The sequence below is a fragment of the Pteronotus mesoamericanus genome, unplaced genomic scaffold, assembly GCF_021234165.1.
Source record: "Pteronotus mesoamericanus isolate MK-2021 breed Mesoamerican mustached bat unplaced genomic scaffold, CSHL_Meso_final contig_1210, whole genome shotgun sequence".
Lineage (NCBI taxonomy): Eukaryota > Metazoa > Chordata > Mammalia > Chiroptera > Mormoopidae > Pteronotus > Pteronotus mesoamericanus.
In genome coordinates, this window is record NW_026555047.1 from 593581 (window position 1) to 609170 (window position 15590).

General features: G+C 43.6%; 1 protein-coding gene across 2 annotated transcripts in view; it reads left to right on the forward strand.

The window, feature by feature from the left end:
* Positions 1-392: 392 nt before the first annotated feature.
* AP3D1 (adaptor related protein complex 3 subunit delta 1) overlaps positions 393-15590 on the forward strand; it is a 65223-nt gene continuing 50025 nt past the window's right edge. Inside the window, exon 1 of one of the 2 annotated variants that reach the window (XM_054587074.1) lies at positions 393-413. The gene's annotated coding sequence lies outside the window, so the exon portion shown is untranslated. The remainder of the gene's footprint in view (positions 414-15590) is intronic. The other variant, XM_054587084.1, reaches the window with a different exon arrangement.

Genomic DNA, 15590 nt, shown 5'->3' on the forward strand with positions numbered 1-15590 from the left:
CATCTGCTAGGCCCAGACCGTAGGCACTCAATGCTAGCAAGGGAGAAGTAACCTACCTACCCCATGGCTGCCGGTTTAACTGACAGTAGTCATGGGGAAAGATAAATGTCACAAATGCCAAGGGATAGTTAATCTTTTTGTTTGCTGGGCCAGGCTTCAAGCCCCCAAACTTTATCTCAGATGTAGCCCCTAGGTATTTTTCAGATGAGATTAACACTGAAACCAGCCGGCTTCGTGCAAAGGAGATTGTGCTGCCGTAATGTGGGTGGAACTTACGAGAAAATTAAGTTTCCTAGAAAGAGGGAACTCAGCTTCTAACAGCCTGAGGACTCCAGCTGCAACATCAGCTCTTCCCCGGGTTCCCAGCTGCGGGCGCGCACTGGAGATTTCTGACATGATGGCAGCACCGTAAGGTGAGCCAAAACCTTGACATAAAACTCTATAAATGTATGTGTTTAATAGTTTACACGTGTATACATAGCAAATATGCACACGTTTATGAGTGCGCATATATAGTGTATATGTAAACGTGTGTATACAGTATGTGTGTGTGTGTGTCATGCACATATTGCATTGTCCCAAAAGTCCGTTGCATTTTTTCCGTAAAAGATATATTTTTAATTGTCACCAATAATTTTATTGATTTGGGTATTTTGAGTGTGTCAGCTATCTCCCACTATTGGTTTCTAGTGGGTAGGGGCCGGGGACTGGAAACATCTTCCAATGCATAAGACAGCCCCACAGCAAAGAATTATTTGACCAAAGTGTCAGTAGTACCAAGAAACTTTGCAAACCACTTTTAACGTGGTCGGTCAGTCATTCACAGCACCTTTTCCATACACTGCGCAAATCTTTGTGTTTCAGTTGCGTTTTTACCTTTTCTGAATAAAGCACGATACACTAAAAATATTGCATATTTTCTTCCATCTTCAATATTAAAATGGCTGCTGAATAAAATTCACCAATTTTTATAACTTTTTTTAATGCACGCTGAATGACAGCTGTCACAATGTAATCTAACAAAATTATTTTGAATAAAGACAACTAAGCAATACTAGAGCCATTGTATGGAAAAAATGTAACAGACTTTTTGGCCAACGCAATAAAAATACTATATATACACACCTATACATATATTTATATGTGTGTGTATATAATACATAGCTATATGTGTGTATATTATACACATAAATGTATATATCCACACCCATATATTTATATGTACTGTATATATACTATAGTATATATAAAGTATATATGTACTTTATACACATCTACATAAACATATATAGATATATGTATAGTATATATGTACGTGTACATATTATATGTGTATTATATATGTGTATACATATTGTATATTATACAGCCATACTTATATATAGGTGTGTATGTGTATTGTATGTATGTACATAAGTGTGTACACACACACACACATTCCATGGTTTCTGTTTGGACAGCCTAACTAACACAGCCATCTGACTGACAATTGAGCACAGCTCTGTGCCAGCTATATATTTATATATCTATGTATATACATTGTATACATGTACGTGTATGTGACTATATTATATATGTTATATATGTATGTTGGCTCTGTGTAGCTAGGGAGCCAACCACTTGTCTTTTCAGTATCTCACCTAAGTGTCACAATTGCCCAGGAGGACAGGCGATGTTGTTCTTCCTAGGGGAAGGTGCCTGAGGGCCAGAAATGTTCAGCAAATTACCCAAGTTCACACAGACTTAAGGTGGGAAGGCGGAGAGTGGAGCCTTGAGGAGTTCTGACAGCAGCACACACACTCCTGTGGGTGATTCTCACACATTGCTGAGGGAAAGGGACCAGATCTGAAAGAGGAGATGTGGTCGTTTCCATTTGTGGGAAGCCCCAACCAAGGTCCACTGACTGAGAGGTTAGAAGTCTGGATGGTGGATACCAAGCGGGGGTGGGTGGTTACGCAGAGATGTTCACAGCCAGGAGTGGTTCAGCTTTGTGAGTCAAGAACGGCCTGGGAGGTCCTGGAGGGAGGGGCTCGTGCCCTGTCCATTCTCAGTACCCTCTTTTCCAGCCTGAGACACCCAAAACTCGTAGCCACCCCTCTTCCTACCAGGGAGGAGAGTCAGTCGTTTGGACTCCCAGGTTCCCGGGCTCCTAGGCTCCCAGGCTCACAGGCTCCCCACACTAGGAGCTATTTTAAGCTTTCATCCCATAAGACACAGCAGCAGCTGGAGCCAGTAGCTCAGGAAACTCCCTCTCCTCTTCCTTTACTTCTCTCCCTTCCTCCTTCTCTCCTCTCTCTTCTCTCTCTCTCCCCCGACTTTCTTCCGTCCTCCTCCCAGATCTCTCTGTCCCCATCCATATCTCTTTCTCCCCCTTTCCTCTTTCATCTCTCCCCCATTCCTCCCTCCTCCTCTATGTCTCCTTTCCCCCACTTTCTGCAGAGAGACCCCCAGGGTCCTCTCAGACCCTAGTTCAGGCAGCCAACCAGAGAGTGGCTCACAGCAGCCACTGCTGTCCAAACCCTCCCCATGTGCACTCCTACCCCCCATATGAGGGATATCAAAGCAAGCCCTGGCCTGGTGGGACTTTGGGCCCAGTACTATCTACATGTGCTGTTCCCCTGTACAGAACATTCTTCCTCAGACTCCGCCCTCTGGTGTCACTTTCACTCTCCCCTCAGTTTCTCCAGAACCTTCCTGTACCTCCCCCAAACAAGGCGATCCCCCAGGAAATACCTTGTACCCCCTGTACCACCAGAATTCCAGCGCTGGCCTACCCTTCCTTGCCTGGGTCCTTGGGTAAATCACTTAAGCTCTGACAAACAGCCGCAGCTCAGTCCTGATATCAGGATGTTTGTGAGGGTTGAGTGAGATAATGTAGAAAGTGCTAAAACAGTGTCCGGTCAGTAGAGGTTATTTACTGTCACTCTTGCTGTTGCAGTTGTTATTACTGTTAGGTAGGGCGACCAACCATCCCAGTAATCCAGGGAACCTCTTGGTCCCAGGCAAACTGGATGGTCAGTCAGTCCATTTAAGATTAACCCTTTGCTTGATCTTCCCACACAGCTGGAAAGGACATCTCCTCCTTCCTTCCTTCCTTCTTTCTAACCCTTTATTCGTTCATCCATTCACACCTTTGTTCAACTCTTTATTCAGCTAATGTTTATTAAGCACCTACAACATAGTAGACACTCATCCTGGTGTTGGGGACATAACAGCCAAGAGAGCAGTTGAGAATCCCTGTCCTCACTCCTGTTCTAAGAGAGGGCAGTGAACAATGAACTGGCAAGATGTAACTTGTTCCATGGAGGCGATTACAGGGAGCCTCTAACGTTACAGGGAGCCTTAAAGCAGGGGAAGGGGTGGAGGGAGGGACAGCTTTCAGTGCAGGCACTGACCTTAAAGGGACTGACATTGCCCAGGGCCATGCTGGCAGCTTCAACACAGCTGTTTTCACCAGGATGACTCTGCTCCCTGGGGGATACTATGCAATGACTGGAGACATCTGTAATTGTCACAAATGAGGGTACTCCTGGCATCCACTGGGTGTGGGTCAGGGGTGGTGCTCAACACCCCACAGTGCTCAGGACACCCCCACAGGGAATGACTCAGCCCCAGCGTCAGCAGTGCCAAGGGAGGCCCCGCTGTCATTTTTCTGACCTGTTGGTTCCTTCAGAATCCATGAGGGCAGGGACTCTATCCTGTTCCCCTCTGCGTCCTGAGATGTCCTGGAAAGGGGCAGCGGGGTGGGATTCAGACAAGCTTTGTGGACAAAGCGACAAACACCATGCAGATCCCGCCTACCACTCAGAGCTGGAGTTCTGGGACTGGCCCCCCGCTGCGATGGTCTCTGCGGCCCTCGACTCATCTCTTTCCCAAGTACTTCCTCTCATCATTGTCACTGTCCCATCACAGGTTGAGCTCCCCGAGACTCTGAGAATGAGGGCTTGAGTGCAGGTTGTTGATTTGAGAGGTGCAGACAACAACGGCATGGTGCGGCAGGTGGGGAAGAGGAAGAGAAGGCACCGAAAAAGACTGCTTCTCCTGCCAGCTGCCACAGGGGGCAGTTGGATCTTCACCATTAGTGGGGCTGGGTGCACACATCTCGGAATTAGCCCACCCTAGAGGCAAGGGGACTAGGGTACTACACCAAAACCTATCAATTTTGGAGGGTGGGTTGAATGGAAGCATGAATTCCCAGGCACTTCCGGCCGGCACAGTCCTGGACGTGTCCTCAGGTACAAGACACTGATGCTGGCTATTGGACTCTCAAAACAGTCATGTCCAACAGAAAAGGCCAGGGCACTGGCCATGTCAGAATCAATCCCTAAGTAACCTGGCTCATCCTGTCCTGTGGCTCTAAGGACTTACAGAGGTGTCACACTTCCCCCATGGTTTTATTCTCCAGCTCCAGAGCAGACCCCCTGCTCACAGCCCACACCCGCCCAGGGGCTGGGAACATTCCATTGTTATTGCTTTTAAGATGCATACATCCAGATATAAATAATGTGAAGATGAAAAGAATCCCAGGCATGTTCAAATCAAGGAAATAACAGTATTATCTTTGTTCAATACACTTTACCAAAGAAGTAATAAATATTGGACTGAGTGTTCCTATGCCTACAAACCCTGCACCCAGTTCCCTTTATTTGTAGCATATCACATTAGTATGATACATTCGTGGATACTAAAGGACCAATCCTGATACATTATTATCAACTAAAGTCCAGACTTTATTTGAATTTTCTTAGTTTTCCCCTAACATCCTTTTCTGTCCTAGTCTCCTCTGAGCTATGACAGTTTCTCAGACTTCCCTGGGTTTTGATACCTTGAAAGTTTTGAGGAGTACTGCTCAGACATTTTGTCCCTTAATTTTTTTGTGATTTTTTTTCTTCTGGTGTTTCTCTTATGGTTAGACTAGAGTTATGGGATATGAGGAGGAAGACCCAAACAGATAAAGTGCTCTTCTCATCGGATCGCACGAAGGGTATACGCCATCAACAGGACCTGTGACTGATGGTGTTAACCTTGATCACCTGGCCACTATTGTCTATTTTTTAAGATTTTACTTACTTTTAGAGAGAGGAGAAGGGCGAGAGAAGGAGAGGGAGAGAAACATCAATGTGCAAGAGAAATATCAGTTGGTTGCCTCTCATCCGCCCCAAGCTAGGAAATCAAACCAGCAACCTTTTGGTCCACAGATCAGCACTGAATCCACTGAGCCACACCAGCCAGAGCACCACTATTACCTATGAAAGCATGGGGGACATTCCCCTCCTCCAAAGAGCCAAAAGTAAAGAGACTGACAATATCTGGTATCGGTCAGGATGGAAAGTTACTAGAACTCCAATGCTTTACTGGTAGGAATGCAAATGGAGCAGCCATGTTGGACAACTGTTTGGCAGGACCCACAGGAGCTAATTACATGCACTCTGTGTTGAAGCAGTTCCCCTTGTTGGGGGGAACATCCGAGAGAAATGAGTGTCTAAGTCACCACTGAAAGAGGTTCATTAGAATGTTCTCCATGGCTTTATTCATGATAGCTGGCAACCAGAAACAATTTCAATGTTCTTCCAAATCAGAATGGGTGAATAAATTGTATCTTCATACAAAGGGACATCACACAGCATTTAAGGAGAGAATTACTGACACATGCACCAGATTGGATGAGTCTCAACCATAGTGGTTAGATGAAGAGGCAGTCAAACACACAAAAAAACAATACTTACTTTATAACTCCGTGTATACAAAGTTCAAAAACAGGAAAAACTAATTAGTGATGTTAAGTTAGACAGAGGTTGTCATCGCTGGGGGGTGTTGACTGGGAAGGGCCATATGGGACTTCTTGGGGGACAGGTGTGTTCCACATTATGGTCCAAGTGGCAGTTACTTGGAGAGAAAGGGATAAAATTTATTAAGTATTCACTTGACATCAGTGCATTTGTGTCCTTTTTGTTTGTATGTCACCCCTCAAATAATAATTTAAAAAAAAGAATAACATAAAACTAGGTCTATGTTGGTGGGAGTGTGAAATGGTTTGCTATTGCGGAAAACAGTCTGACAGTTCCTGGAACAGTTAAACATAGTTAAACCATATGATCCACTGATTCTATGCCTAGGTATATATCCAAAAGAATTGAAAACAGGGACTCAATACTGTAAACCAATGTTTGTAGAAGCATCATTCACAATACTCAAAAGGCAGGAACACCTCCAATTTCCATCAACAGATGAATGGATAAATAAAATGCGGTCCATCCACACACTAGAATATTATTCAGCCATAAAAAGGAAGAAGGAAATTCTGACCCATGCTACGACGTGGATGAACCTTGAGAATGTTAAGCTCAGCGACATAGCCAGACACAAAGGATAGATGCTGTGGGATTCCACTCATAGGAGGCCGCTAGAGGAGTCAAACCTATAGGCAGACAGTGGATAGCCAGTGCCAGGGGCTTGGGAGGGAGAGTCCGTGTTTGACAGGGACAGTGTCGATTTGGGAAGATGAGAAAGTTCTGGAGACAGAGAGTGGGGATGGTTGCACAACAATATGAAGGTACTTAATGCCACTGAGCAGTGCACTGAAAAATGATTAAAATGGTAAATTTTATTTACATTCTGTTGCAATTTTAAAAAGATACAGATGATGTATTATACAATTGTACACCTACCTGAAACCTATATAATTTAATTTAAAAAACAACAATGGCAGCACATAGAATCACACTGACCTAACCAGCTTTGCAGACAAAGGTAGGCTTGTGCCATAGGAATCTAGAACCCTGTGGGCTGCCTCATTTGCTTTGTCCTGGGGTCAGTGAGATCATTCTTGGCAGGACTGGAGGCACAGATGCCTCTGTGTCAGCAGGGAAGAAGCATAAATCTGTATGCCGAGTTTAAGCTCATCCAGCAGACATAACTTTGGAACGATGTCCGAAAGATGTCCACGTGGAGAAAGGTGTATATGACATAATGACGTTAGGTGAAAAAAGCAAGGTGCTGAACAAGCTGATAATTATATTTAAATATACGTATACACATACTTAAGATATGCTTGCATGTATGCAGCTCTTCTTGACTTGTAAGAAACACAGTACAGCCGTCAGCACTGGAAGGGAGGAAGAAATTGCCTCTCCCGACTGTTTGGGTCTCCCTGCAGTAGGACTGTGCACATCCGCACCCTTTGCCATGTGCATTTGCAGGGCTTCCTGGGAGAGCTGTCAGAGCAGATATCCCTGTCCTCCTGACTAGGATTAAAACGACCATTGTTCAGTTTGCTCTTTGTTCTGTATGTCAGCAATCTGGACTGGGCCCATCTGGACAGTTCTGCTGGCCTTGCCACTCACATGTGTGGGGTCGTGTAGTGGGTCAGTTGCAGGCTGACCCACCTAGAGGGCTCAGTCCTGCTGTTTGTGGTCTCATCCCACAGTAGGAGAGCCAGGCTTTTGTACATCGTGATGTTCTAATGACAGCAAGAGGACAAGAATGGAAGCTTCCAGATCTCGAGACCCTTTTGGGAGGCTGTAAGGGCCCATTCCTTCTCCCCTAAGGAGGATTGGTGTAAGACAGGATCTAATCCAGTCTACCCCTTGTTTTCATAAATAAAGTTTTATTGGATCACAACCACGCGCATTTGTTTACACATCATCTGTGGCACCTTTCCCCCTACAACTGCATAGTTGACTGTTGTGACAGAGACCACCTGGGCTGCAAAGCCAAAGGTATTTACTCCAAAGTCCTCTGCAGAGAATGTGCCAGCCCCTAATGTAAGGCAGCAGAACACTCGCCTCTTGCAATTTCCTCTTGCATATCCCCAAATGTAGCATGAACCTCGCCAACGTTCTCCCGCTATACTTGGCCCTCGGTATTGTGGTTAGTTGAGCCCTTGATTACTGGGGTTCAAAGCACAAGAAGCAGTGAATTATTTATCTGCCCTCTTTCATGCCACACAGAATCCCAGACACCTCAACTCCCCATTACACAGCATTTCCTTCCAGTGGAAATTTAGCTTGTGACCATTCTTACTATGCTGATGGCCTTTATGATACCCAAGAACCCCCAGGACCATGAGCAGGGAGTCTTTTCATGGTAAAGACAGGCATCCATAGGATGAAATAACGTCTGTCGCCAGCTCCTCTGGGAATTCTCAGTGATTTCAGCAAATTTTGCTGAGAAGGGAAATGGCAGAGCTGATGGCCCTTCACAGCCCACAGTAAAGTCTCAGAAGTGACAGCATGACTGCACAGAATGGAAGAATTGCTGCCAATTTCTTCTACTCTGAGATCCAGCCCACTGATCTCTCTGAAGTACAGGGCTTCCAAGTTCCCTGTATTGGGGGATTTTGGCAATTAAACCACTTCCAATTATTAAGCACTGATTGCATGCCTGGATTGGGCCATGCACCTTGCATATAATCTCACTTGATCCTACAAGGATCCCTTGAAGGACGTTCTTCTTGTATCCATTTCCTATGGCTGCTGTAACAAAGAACTGCAAATTTAGTAGCTTAAAATAACACAAATTTATTATCACACATATTATTTCTCTGGAGAACACTGACCGCTAAAATCAAGGTGTCTGCAGGGCTGCATTCTCTTCTGGAGGGCCTAGTGGAGGATCCATTCCCTTGCCTTTTCCAGCCTCTAGAATCTGCCTGCATTCCTTGGATTGTGGTCCCTTCCTGCATCTTTAAGGCCAGCAGCATCAGGCTCTTTCTCAAGCTGCCATCTCTCTGACCTTCTTCCACTTTTAAGGTGCCTTGTGATTGCTTTGGGTCTACCCAGCTGGTTATGGATAAACTCAATTTAGGGTCAGCTAATTCACAACTTTAATTCTGTCTATAACCTTAATTCCCCTTTCCCACATAACCTAACATTCACAGTTTCCAGGGATTAGGATGTGGACATCGTTCAAAGGGGGGTCATTTGTCCCCCAACCATAATTTATAAATATCACATTTTGCAGATGAAAAAAACTGAGGTTTGGATGGGTTCAGTAACTTGCCTGAGTCACAAGTGATTAGTCAGTGGTTGAGCTGGGTTGGTCTAGCTCCAGAGCTCAAGCTGTTAGCCTGTGCTGTGATAGGCAGGGCCCCAAGTGTCTGTGAGCAGGAAGAAAGCAATAGAGGGCCAAACATAGGGTTTACAAAAGTGGGGACCTGCTCCCTCATTAAGTAGGTAGGGCTATTTTAGGGTATTTTATTTTATTTTTAAAAGATTTGTGTATTGCCCTGGCTGGTGTGGCTCAGTGTTTTGAGTGCTGGCCTGTGAACCTAAAGGTCACCGGTTCAATACCCAGTCACAGCACATGCCTGGGTTGCCAGCCACGTACCCAGTTGGGGGTGTATGAGAGGCAACCAATCAGTGTATCTCTCACACATCAATGTTTTTCTCTCTCTCTCTCTCTTTCTCCCTCCCTTCCTCTCTATATAAATAAATAAATAAAATATTTTTAAAAATAAAATAAGGCAAATGAAGAAAAGATTACAAAGAACAGAAGGGACAAATAGCAAATAGCAAGATGGTAGATTTAAACCCGACCAACCATATTGATACTTATTAAATGTAAATGGTCTAAACACCAATTCAGAGGCAGAAAGTGTCCCTAAATTGTGGTTTGTTAAGTGTTTTTCTCATGGCTAGACTGAAGGTTCTCAGAGGAAGACCTCAGAGGTAAAGGGCTCTTCTCAGCCCATCATATTAAGAGTCATGGGTCACCATGACTTATCACTATTAATGTTGACCTTCCCTGGATGAGGTATGTTTGTCAGTTCTCCACTATAAATTTACTCCCCCTTTTCCACTGTGTACTATTTGGAAGGAAGTCACCATGCACAGCCCACACTTGTGAGGAGAAGTTATACTTCTTCTCCTAGAAAGCTGAATATTCATGTAATTTATTATGAATCCTTCTGCCTGGGAGATCTGTCTATTGTTTATTAATCATTTGTTTATATCAATATGGAGACATGGATATTTATGTTATATTTTGGGTTATAATCCAATACTATTTTATCTTGTCACAAAAATTGTTTTATCTTTGGGTATTGGAAGCTCTTTCAATTGGTTCCTGTGTCCCTTTGACGTACCTCCATCATTGTGGTAAATTTTTTAAACACTTACTTTTTGGTATTACAAGCTGCTCCAGGCTCATCTTGTATATTTCTTGTCTCAATCTAAAATCAGCCATTTCTCCATGGAGCTCTGGTTCCTCTTACTGGCGGATGGTTAGAAACCAAGTTCTGGGTTCTGGATGTTGTAGCCTTTTTAGTGTCCAAAGTAATCTGTCAGGGATATGTCATGTGAGTTTTTGCAATCGGCTTTTGTTAATTACATTAAGGATATTAATGTATTAAGGATACATTGTTCTCTAAAGTCATAGACTGTCAGAATCTTTGCTGTTTTCAGTCCCAGTGATGAGCAGACAATATCTTACTCTTGCCGGGAGTGTCTGAACCCTGGCAAGCTCACTTCGATCCAAAGAAGTAGCCTGAATTTCCAACCCAGGTGCAGAACTTCAAAATAAAGGATGTCTAGACACAACACTCTACTTGGTAGTTTCCAAGGAAACAGGGCCCTGCATCTGCTTCTTATCCTAAGCTTAGTGCCAACCTCTACACATAGCTCTGCCTAGCTTTCAGTCTATCAAACTATGTTTCGTGTAAATATTACCTAAACTTTATTTCTCCCCACAAATTCCATGATCAGTCTCTCTCTCTCTCGCTCTTGCTCTTTGGTGAGGCACCCCATACTTCTACATGTGGTCTCTCTTGCTTCACAAAATTCATAAATCTAACTTTCTGGGACCCTAATTGTGTCCTTAGAGGTCTTGGTCAGATGCATTTACCAGTGAAGGGGACAGTGGTGGGAAATGGGCTGTTTCTGAAACAGAGAAGGAAGCTGGAATTGGCTGCTGTTAATCCCAGATCTTCAGATTTAGTTTTTCTATGTAATGTTGGACTAGCCAGAACTTTTGCTAGAACCATTATTAGTATAATGGGGTCAGTAAATTTGTTCCGATGACGTTCCAGTGGATGTTGTGAGCATCAGAAGAGAGAGAAATAAGGCATGTTTCAACTGTCCTCTTCATAGGAGGAAAGAAGAGAAAGGTGTTGGGAGAGGCTGGGGCTGCAATATGACTGAAGCAGGTGGGGCCAGGGTCAACAACCCACAGATTTATTCCCCATGCAGGGACAAATTTCCTCATTAGCTTCTTCCTTCTGTCCTTTTTCCCTTTCCTCCCCATGAACTGTCTGCAGTAGAGAGTGCCTGGAATTAGGATCATCATATTTATATACACAGGATTCTGTTAGAATTGAATTTCAGATAACAACAGACAATTTTTTTTATTGTAAGTAGGTCCCAAATGGAACATGCTTCACTAAATAAAATTTATCGTTTATCTGAAATTCAAATTTAACTGAGCAGTACTGTATTTTAGGTGGCATTCCTACCCAGAAGTCCAAGCACCTGCAAAACCCATAGCAGCCTTTTGGAAAATTGGTCCCAGGTACTTCCTGGAGCCTGGGTAGCCGTATTTGTTATAATGTGATGCTGTCATGTGACCATAGTTCCTTGACAGAGATTGGCTGCCTGACCATAGCAGCCAGCCATAGGTTGGGAAGTAGCCTATCAGGGGCCTACAGCTCTAGCCAGCTGAGGTCCAATTAGAGCCTTCTTCCCACGGCAGGTGGCGTGGGGGTGTATATCAAAGGTGAGACTACCAGGTAGAAATAGAAGTGAGTTCAAATTCCCATTCTGCCTTTTTGATGATTATGTTTTGGACAAGGATCCTGATCCTGAGATTTTTATATGAACCATATATGGGCATTAAATAAAACAAAGCTTATTTTATCTTATTTATTTTTTTAAATGTATTTACTTTTACAGGGGAAGGCAGTGAGAAAGAGAGGGAGAGAAGCATGCAAGAGATGCATCAATCTGTTGCCCCTCACGTGCCCCCAGCTGGGGACCTGGGCCCAGCCCAGACATGTGCCCTTACTGAGAATCGAACCAGTGACCTTTCAATTTGCAGGCCAGCACTCAATCCACTGAGCCACACCAGCCAGGGAACAAAACTTGTTTTAAATGATCAATATATATGCTCATTATCATCAATGTTAGCATAATTAACACCTTCGCCCTTCCTTATTCCCATGAGATTAGGCCAACAGGGAATATCATAACCCGACTTTACAACTGGGGAAAGCGGTGCCCAGGATTATGCTGTCAGGTTAAGCTCCTGGTGGAGCACTGGCCCAGACCTGACCCCTCCATCTCCTTAGTCACCTCCCTGGTGGCCTGACTGGTACTGCTGTCTTGACAGAAGTTGCCATCCTCTCTATGTCCTCCCTGCAGACCTGTTTGCGGTTACGAGGACCACAGGTGATGCAAGATGATGGCTTAATTGCTGGGACCCCTTCCCCAGGCACCAGGGGCCTGAAGCAGCTTAATTGGTATCTCTAGGGCAGGAGGTGCACACTCACTCACCCACTCACCAAGCATAGCCCTAAGCACTCTGCCCTTCAAAGGCAGAAGCAGAAGGTGTTTTTTGACTTTGAGCCAAATGGCTCAAGTCATTGACCTTCTGGGTCACCAGGGCAAGCCACCTTCCTCTCTAAGACCCAGCTTCTTAATCTGCCAGATGGGCACCTTAACAATCACCTTATGTGAGTATATTCATTCAACAAAATTGTTGACAAAACCAAGTGTTGGTGAGAACAAATAGCACCGGAATAATGTCCACTGCTGCTGGAATTGTCAATTCTTTGGAAAACTGTTCCAACTCTTGTGCCAACTGTTAAAACTAACATTCTTATACCCATGACCCAGAGATTCCAGTCTTGGATATATAACTAAGAAATGAGAGCACTTGTTCACCGAAAGATATTCAGAAGAATGTACATAATATAGGTAAATTACATATCATCAGAATGAAAACTTTTGTGCTTCAAAGGACACCACTGAGAAAACGAAAAGACAATATACAGAATCACAGAAAATATTTGCATATCAGATATCTGAGAAGAGACACGTATCTAGAATATATAAAGAACTCTTACAACTTAATAAAAAACCCAATTTAAAGAGGCAAAAAAATCTGAGTTGCTCCAAAGAAGGTTGCACAAATGGCAATGAGCTCATGAAAAGATGCTCAACGTCATTAACCCTCAGGGAAATGCAAATCAATACAACAATGATATATCACTTCATACCCACTAGTATGGCTAAAATCAAAAAGACAGTTAAGTGTTGGAGAGGATGTGCAGAAATTGGAACACGTACATTGCTGATGGAACTGTATAAGGAGGAAGCTACTGTGGAAAACAGTCTGAAAGTTTCTTATAGGCTAAACATAGAGGCATCATATGACCCAGCAATTCCACCACTACATATGAAGACATGAAAGTATATGTTCACACAAACACTTGTACATGGATGTTCACAACAGCATTATTTATAATTGCCAAAAGTGGAAATAACTCAAACATCCATCAGTAGGTAATGGAATACTACTTGGCCATGAAAAAGAATGAAGCTCTGACACTCGCTACAACATGGATGGACCTTGAAAACATGACTCTCAGTGAGAGAAGCTGCACACAAAAGGCCACATAGTATGTGATTCCATTTATGTGAAATGTCCACAAAAGGCCACATAGTATGTGATTCCATTTATGTGGAGTGTCCACAACAGGCAAATCCCAGAGAGACAGGAAGTGGGTCAGTGATTGGCAGGGGCTGGGGAGGGGATGAGAAATGACCACTGATTGTTATGGGTTTTTTTGTTGTTTTTTTTTTGGTGATGAAACTGTCCTAGAATTAGATAGTAGTGATGGTCACACAACTTTGTGAGTATAGTAAAAACCACTGAGTTAGACATTGAAAAGGGTGAATTCTATGGTATGTAAATTATACCTTGTAAACTCCTAAAACCCTTGTAATTTTCTAAGTGATAAGAGCACTTAGGAGCATCTTTTGTTCTAATATTTTATGTCTACCCCTGGTTCCTGACACTGAGCCCCTAAATCCCTGGGAATTTCCTGGATGAGAGGAGTGTCTTTTGTTCTAAGGTGACTCTGGATGGGGCAGAAAGAACAAGCCATGGTTAGAAGCTTGAAACTTTCAGCTCCACCCTCATCCTCCAGGGATGGGAGAGGAAGTGTAGATTGAGTTAATAATTGATCATGCCTACATGATGAAATCTTCATAAATATCCCGAAGTTATAGGGCTTTGGGAGCTTCCGGGTTTGTGAACACGTGGAGGTTTGGGGAGCGTTGTGGGCTTGGAGAGGCCATGGAAGCTCTGCGTCCCTTCTCACATACCTAGTCTTATGCATTTCTTCCACCTGTTGATCTGTGTCCTTTATTGTATCCTTTTAATACAGGTTTGGTCTTGTTTTTTTTTTTTATTTTAGAGAGAGGGGAAAGGAGGGGAAAAGGGAGAGAAAGAAATACCAATATGAGAGAGAAACAACTATTGCCTCTCATATGCACCCCGACCGGGGACTGAACCCACAACCCAAGTATGTTCCCTAACCAGGAATCGAACCAGCAGCCTTTTACTATGCTGGACAACATCCAACCAACTGAGCCACACCAGTCAGGGCTATCATATTCTTTTATAATCAATAAACAGTAAACTGTTTCCTTGAGTTCTGTGAGCTGCTCTAACAATTTAATTGAACCCAAGGAAGAAGTTGTGGTAACCTACAATCTATAGCCTGACAGAAGCACAGATGACAACCTGGACTTGTGATTGGTGTCAGAAGCAGGGATAGTCTAATGAGACTGAACTCTTAACCTGCAGGGTCGGATGCCATCTCCAGGTAGATGGTGTCAGAAGTAAGTTGAATTGTAGGATTCCCACGTGATGTTGTGGAGAATTGCTTTTATATAGGGGAAAAGACCACATATCTGGTTTTAGAAGTGTTGTGAGCATGGCATTAGTGTGAGTGAAAGAAACACACACAGAAGTGAGTTTTTCCTAGGCATAGCTCAATAGTTTTTTTTTTAAAGGGATGGCCACAATGGCACATGTAGGTCCTTGTTTTATTCCTTCAGATTCTTTATCCCTCCCTGTGTCAGCACACTTTGTCAGGTGAGGTTGAATTCTTCCAGCCTTAGGAATAGTCTATCCCTGACCTACGGGTGTGTGTGTGTGAGTGGGTGGCCGTGACTTGTTCTGACCAATCAAATGATGGCAGGTGCTCAAAAGTTGTACCTGGTCCCAGGCTAGCCCAGGAAAATGAGCACAGACGTGGAACCGATGGTGTGCTGAAGCTGGCTCACACTCACTTGTTAAATATTTAAGAATTTTGTGATTTGGTTTTTAAACACAGTCAGAAATAAAATTCAAATTATGGAATCATACAATAAAATAAATTGTAATTAAAGCCAAAGTTATTAATACTCAAACTCACTATTCCCATTTGTTTTACTATTGTACCATTCTTTTGATGTTATTTATATGTATTGTCAATATGGTGGAAATAGTATATGGTATGGACTGAACACATCCCCCTAAATTCATATCTTGAAGCCTAACCCCCAATGTGATGGTGTTAAGAGGTGGGGCCTTGGGAGGTGATTAGG